At 39.1% G+C, this 6092-nt stretch overlaps 1 long non-coding RNA gene across 1 annotated transcript; it reads right to left on the reverse strand.

The window, feature by feature from the left end:
* Positions 1-3501: 3501 nt before the first annotated feature.
* On the reverse strand, positions 3502-4925 carry LOC125568389. Its single transcript, XR_007312323.1, has 2 exons — positions 4636-4925; positions 3502-3807 (listed from the first exon to the last, which is right to left on the reverse strand). It is a non-coding gene; the product is annotated as an uncharacterized LOC125568389 (long non-coding RNA).
* Positions 4926-6092: the final 1167 nt, after the last annotated feature.

Genomic DNA, 6092 nt, shown 5'->3' on the forward strand with positions numbered 1-6092 from the left:
TACATGATCAAAATTTTGACCGCTCAAACTTTCGAACCGAAAAAGCAATTGCTTGATTTCTCGTGTTTGTGTTTTCCCGATTTTCACTTTTCTCTGGCTTGCTCTAGCAGTTGCGTCCTAGTAAGTGAGATGCAGCCTTAGCTCAATGAATTTGTTTCTGTTATTAGGCGGATAACCAAGTGACCCATAAATATTAATCTTCAGACTAGTCAGACAGTGCCGATTATCGAGTGACCAACAGAAAACAAATGTGACGCAGCCCTTCTTTAGTTCTTAGCTTTTTTAGTTTGAGTTTTTTTCGTTTTAGTTCCCTTGAGCTGCTTGGGGCAATCAATGAGAGATGCTTCTATAACCGTTGTGGACAAAAGATAGTATTAACGACTTTACAACTAAACATGACTACGATAGCCTTTAATTTGTTTTTTTTCTGTTTCTGAAAGAAAATGCTTGTTAATTTCGCTTAAACTAGTCTGCAATGATAAACTGCCATAGCATAGATAACGTGCGGTTATCATGTAATGCAAAAACGAATAAGGGACTTAAGGCCCTGTCACACGTACGTTTTTTCTCTTGCGACCTGTCTCGCAAAAAAAAAAACTGATGCAGGTCGCACGCGCATTTCTTTGCGTGTGACACCCCCTTTGCAACTTGTTTTGCATTTCTCAAAGTCGCACGAAAAGTAGAACGCTCTTCTACTTTCCGCAACAAATTGTTTCAAGTCGCAGGAAAAACTTCACGTGTGACAGGGCGCGTGCGACCTGCAACAATTTTTTCGCGAGACAAGTTGCAGCCGAAAAGTCTACTTGTGACAGGGCCAAGGTAGGGCGTTCTACTTTTCGTGCGACCTTGAGAAATGCAAAACAAGTTGCAAAGGGGGTGTCACACGCAAAGAAATGCGCATGCGACCTGCAACAGTTTTTTTGCGAGACAGGCCGCAAGAGAAAAAACGTACGTGTGACAGGGCCTTTAGGGACTAGGGAAACATGGTAAAACTAGAAAGACTACAGACTGACATGACGGAAAAACCTGGAAAACGCGCAATTCCATAATTTCTTCAGTGGCGATAGGTTCCTTGTATAACGGACTGATTTTTAAAACAAAAATGACGTGAGGCCGAAGTGCACATAACCAGATTTTTGCTTTTTAAGATAATTTTCCCTTGATCATCATTGCCCTGTGTATCAGCTCAGGGACGAAAAGCTCAAATTTCAATGCCACTTTACAAAAAATCGCATCAATTAAAAAAAAAAGTCGCACTTGATATTTTGTTTGCTATAAGTTACTAAGTACTCAGAGGAATTCTCCGCCTTATTCGATGTGAAATGGGCTTATTTGACGCGTCACGTCATGTTTTTTCCGTCATATCCTACAGACTAGGAATGAAATAAGATGTCCAACATAAACCTGTGCGGATTCAGTTCCCGTTTACCAAAACATATTTAGGTGTTATTAAAATATGCAATATTAGTAAAGCGTGGTGTTTAACGGTTTATTACCATACCCTAATCGTGACAGGTTATACAGCGACAAAGCAGGTGGGATAATCGGGGTTATAACAACATTCTAGTCGGAGCCTGACCTTATGATACTAAATAATCGTTTATTAACTGTGACGCATCTTGCTGTCAACAGGTGTAGCTAACAGATCGGGAAAACACAATTCATTTTCTCGTAAACAAACTGCAACTGGTAGCAATACGAAAATATCTCATAACAGATTTTATTGCCGGCCTGGAAATAGTTTACAATTATTGCGAGCGTTTAGATTTCAGTATTTCTTTTGCTTTGGTCATAGAAGAAAGAGGGAAAGACTGACTTAACGTGTTGAAAACGTAAACCATATAAACTAACACTAGGGATCCCACCGATTAGTCAAGAACGCTGAATTTGGCCGTTAAATTAAATGAAAACTTGCTTATGATAAAAATAAAAATAAAAAAACGCGAAAAGATTTCATAACAAAAGATTCAACCGCCGTAGTTGTTAGAGGGATGGCGTATGTGAGTCCCTTTATCGCCTCAATCGCGCATTTTGATCCCCTTATATAATCATTACGTGAGTATTAGATGGAGTGGAGTTTTCAAAACAGGACTCTTAAAGCTAAGTGTTCAGGCCATATGTCAGTGAAATGTGTTTTGTTTTCATGCTCAGTTAACTAGCTCAGCTATCACCAAACCGCGTTTTGTATGATGATTCAGTAAACAAACCTCCATAAATGCGCTTATTCCTAGATAATTGCGCATGTATTGCGTCTTGTGATTAGCCCCCACATAGGGTAATTGTCTGCTACTTCTCTTTTATATAAACAGAAGCCACTTTAAAAGGGTCATCTTGGTGTTTCCGCTACATCAAATGATCATTCAACATTTATTTTTCTCGGGCCATGTTATTGAATTGTGAGTTGAATAATATGTAAACCAGCAACTCCGAAATACAACTGAAACCTGTCGATTTGTTATTTTTCTTTTTGTGTATTTCAATTTGCGCTTTCGTTAGTTAATAATTTATTTTTGTTCTTAATATAAAATGAAATAGCAGGGGGGGGGGGGGGGATAAAAAACTAATTACAAGCGTTCAGTGCAAAGTTATTGGTGACCCTAAACGGTTTACTACGCGATTCGCAGCATGTTGCTAGTTCAGCTTATTGATTTGTGGGGTCAAACACGCAACCTATATTGTGTCTACTCCTACGCGTTCAATATTGGGTCTCCTGTGGTCAGAAATAAACCGTGGAGAAATGTGGAGCCTAGTACAAGCTAAACCTCAGAATTGCTCGGTCACACTTCCTGTCAACGTTGCGTTTTTCTATGTTGTAGTTTTGTTAAACGGCAGAGAAGGAGTTCTTTTAATTTAGCTTTCTAATACAATTAGAAACCTTACTAGAAGTTTACAGCTGAGATGTCGCTATGAGTAAACCTTTTAGAAAACTCAGTTTCTATGGCTTTTATTAAAAAGCTGGGAGCCAATCAGAACCATGTAATGTCTTGCTGCCATTTCATCACTATAAACTGATAGTATAACGGATGATTAAATAAAGCAGATGTAGAAGGGGTTTTCAGAATCGAAAAAGGTGAGCGCTTCTTATTTAAGTGCCTCTCTGTCAGCCTTTTTCGACTTCGAAACACAATTCAACACGCTACAAGAGGAATTCGTAGCCATTATAGCAGCTTAGAGTTGCAATTTCTGGAGGGATCGAGCTGGAGTGTTGTACGCTCCCAGAAATGGGCTCCTTGTGCTGCACACTCCTAGTGATGGGCTTCCTGTGTTGCACGCTCCTAGTGATGGGCTCCCTGTGTGGCACGCTCCTAGTGATGGGCTCCCTGTGTTGCACTCTCCTAGTGAAATGGCCAGTCGGTTTCTATATCGTGCCCCTCCCCCGCCAATGTTTCGAAGCCTGCTACAGCTCTGCTATTGGGTTTCTTTTTGTGCTGTTCTTTTAGCAGTGGACCAAATGCAAACGATGGAAATAACGACGACAAAAGCTTACTCAATGAAGCAACCTTTTCATGAAACTCACTTTAATTAGCTATGTAAACATCTAGTAAAGTACACTACATTTGAGTATTATTTTAATCTAAATTTGTACATTTTATAGCGAGTTCTTTTCTTGGACAATTCTCCGTCCATACTTCCGTCATTTCGTCATTTCGCATCCGGGACACTTCTATATCAGTACGCGTCTTGTTGAGGCCTGGTCAATCGGAAGTTGGAAACCGGTCTTTGTCCGTCGGACTCCTGTCCGCATCCCATTAGAGTAGCAGCCTCGCAAATCAAACCTCTGCCTTGTATTGCCTTAATCCTAGAATTCTGAGAAAAATAAAACATTTTATTGTGACCACTTTGTTTTGTTTGCAGGAATTCCTGTTTTTGTAGGTAACCAGTCTGAACAGAAATCCTACACCCTTTCGTTTTAAATTATCACAGGTTTCTCTCTCGCTCGCCCGTGGCTCTTTAAGACAATTTTAGTAAAACAATAGCTATCATCAGCCTGGTACGCGCCTTAAAATAACAAACCCAAGCCATAAGGAACTCGCTTGCAGTAGTTAGATTTCTTGTATGTAATAACTTCGAAAGTATATAATCAAGTTCTTCCCCGTGTGTTCATTGTTAGTAAGCACTTTCACTGAAGGTGGTCACTGCCGGAATGCCCAAGTGGTTCATTTACGTCCCTTCGATTCAGGTTAGTGTAGTGCAGCTTGAAAGGCGGTACCTACGGTTTAGTGTTCTTATCCGAGAAGACGGCAAACACAGGATAGGTAAACTCACTAATTTGAATTCGAATCAAGGCATGAGCTAAGAAAGCACATGGCATAGACTGACGACACCAACAAAATAATTAGATCACCTAATTATTTTGACAACTATTACGAAAACAGGGCGCGCTTTTCCCTATCTTATATAACGAATTTAAACATCATTGAATTGGTTCGTTTCTCTCTTGTATCTTTTCGAATTTTACTTGAATACGAAGTCACTGTAGATGTCCGAAATTCCGGTTTTCCGAAATTCTTTAAAAAGTATAATTTCTATCATCACTACTACTCCTATATTCAAAAAAAGGCAACGACTTAACAAAACTGGACTCGCATTTTGATTAATGATAGCTCGCTGGCTCGGACACGGTTCTAGTCTTACCAGATAACTGCGTTTTCCAAAAGGAATCCCTGGGACCGGGTTCTTACTCGCTCTTGCAGAAGAAATTAGAATAGCAACGATAAGGACAGAGATGCAGAGTGCTGTGAAAGTCTTGAGCGATGCCATGGTTTCGGTATGCAGAAGTGTAGTGTAAAGGACATTGCCCTATCTCCCATATATACCTAGAACTAGCCAATCATAGCCTACGATGAACAACAGCCAATCACAACTCACGATAAAAAATGGCTGATCACTAGCGAGGGATTTCGTGGGCGAACTAGAAAACCGTAAAGCAAATTATTAACTCGGAAGCGTAATTAGAGGAGTAGGCGACGCGTTTCACCTGGCTCGACACATACTTCGACAAAACAACATCACAAATTTACCAATTCTCATCACTAAATTTGAAAAAAAAATGTATTGATGAAGTTTCATAACATAATTGCTACATGTCGGTAGTAAAAGGTTTGTAGGCGAATAAAGGGAGAGTAGCCCTTGGATCCAATTTATTCAATTTTTTCTGAATTTCACTCTTATGATATGAACGGCTTCAGTAATTATGTTATTATTGTTTTTTATTATTGCAGAAAAGCCATTCTTCGCCGAAAACAAAACTTTTAATTCCCAAGTCAACTTGCAGATCAAATCATATCAAATTTTCAAGTCTTTACGGAAAGAGAACAACTTGGTTAAAACTGAACAAAGAGCTTTATTTTGTATTTATCTACCATGTCGCAGAATACTGCGTTTAGCAACCTGGCAAAAATTCAGCCTGTGAACGTTTTATAATAAGTGATCTATTTTCGTTGATTCATTTTTAAGAAAGCGGTCTGTAGTTTGTTTGTTTATTCTTAACAATCTTATACATGTGATGCTAACGTAGATGATTAGCAGACTTATCGATGCAGATGCATACGAAGATGCATACGTGTATTTTTTAATCACACTGCATATTTCCCAAATCGTTTTTGACTTGCTGCAAAGCCTTTGTGGAACAAAGCAGTTATGAATCTGAATGTGTGTTAGATAAATAGTTTATTTGCGAATAACCATTGACTAATGCGAAGTTTACTGGAGTAAAGGCCATTATTAAGCTTGTATCGTCGTATTAATTTTTTGCAAACACGAGAACTTTCCCATTGTCATCGTCGAGAACGAGCAAATCATTTACAAAGCTCTTACGCTAGAACGGAACCCTTCGACAAAGGGCTAACGCTCGGAAATTGCAAAAGTAATAAGTTCATGTCACTCAAATAGTATGTTTCTTTCATTCCCATAATGGTTAATAGGTTAACTTCAACTAGTCAAGGTGGCCACACAAGAATGCAAGACTTGGGCAGTTAGTGAAGGCCCGGGAGTAAAGGAAGGAAAACACCATTTGTGTCAATCTTTCATATCAAGCTATGAAACATTCTGATTTGTAAAGCAAAATATAGCGTACAATGTTTCAAAGCGAG

The sequence above is a fragment of the Nematostella vectensis genome, chromosome 7, assembly GCF_932526225.1.
Source record: "Nematostella vectensis chromosome 7, jaNemVect1.1, whole genome shotgun sequence".
Classification (NCBI taxonomy): Eukaryota; Metazoa; Cnidaria; class Anthozoa; order Actiniaria; family Edwardsiidae; genus Nematostella; species Nematostella vectensis.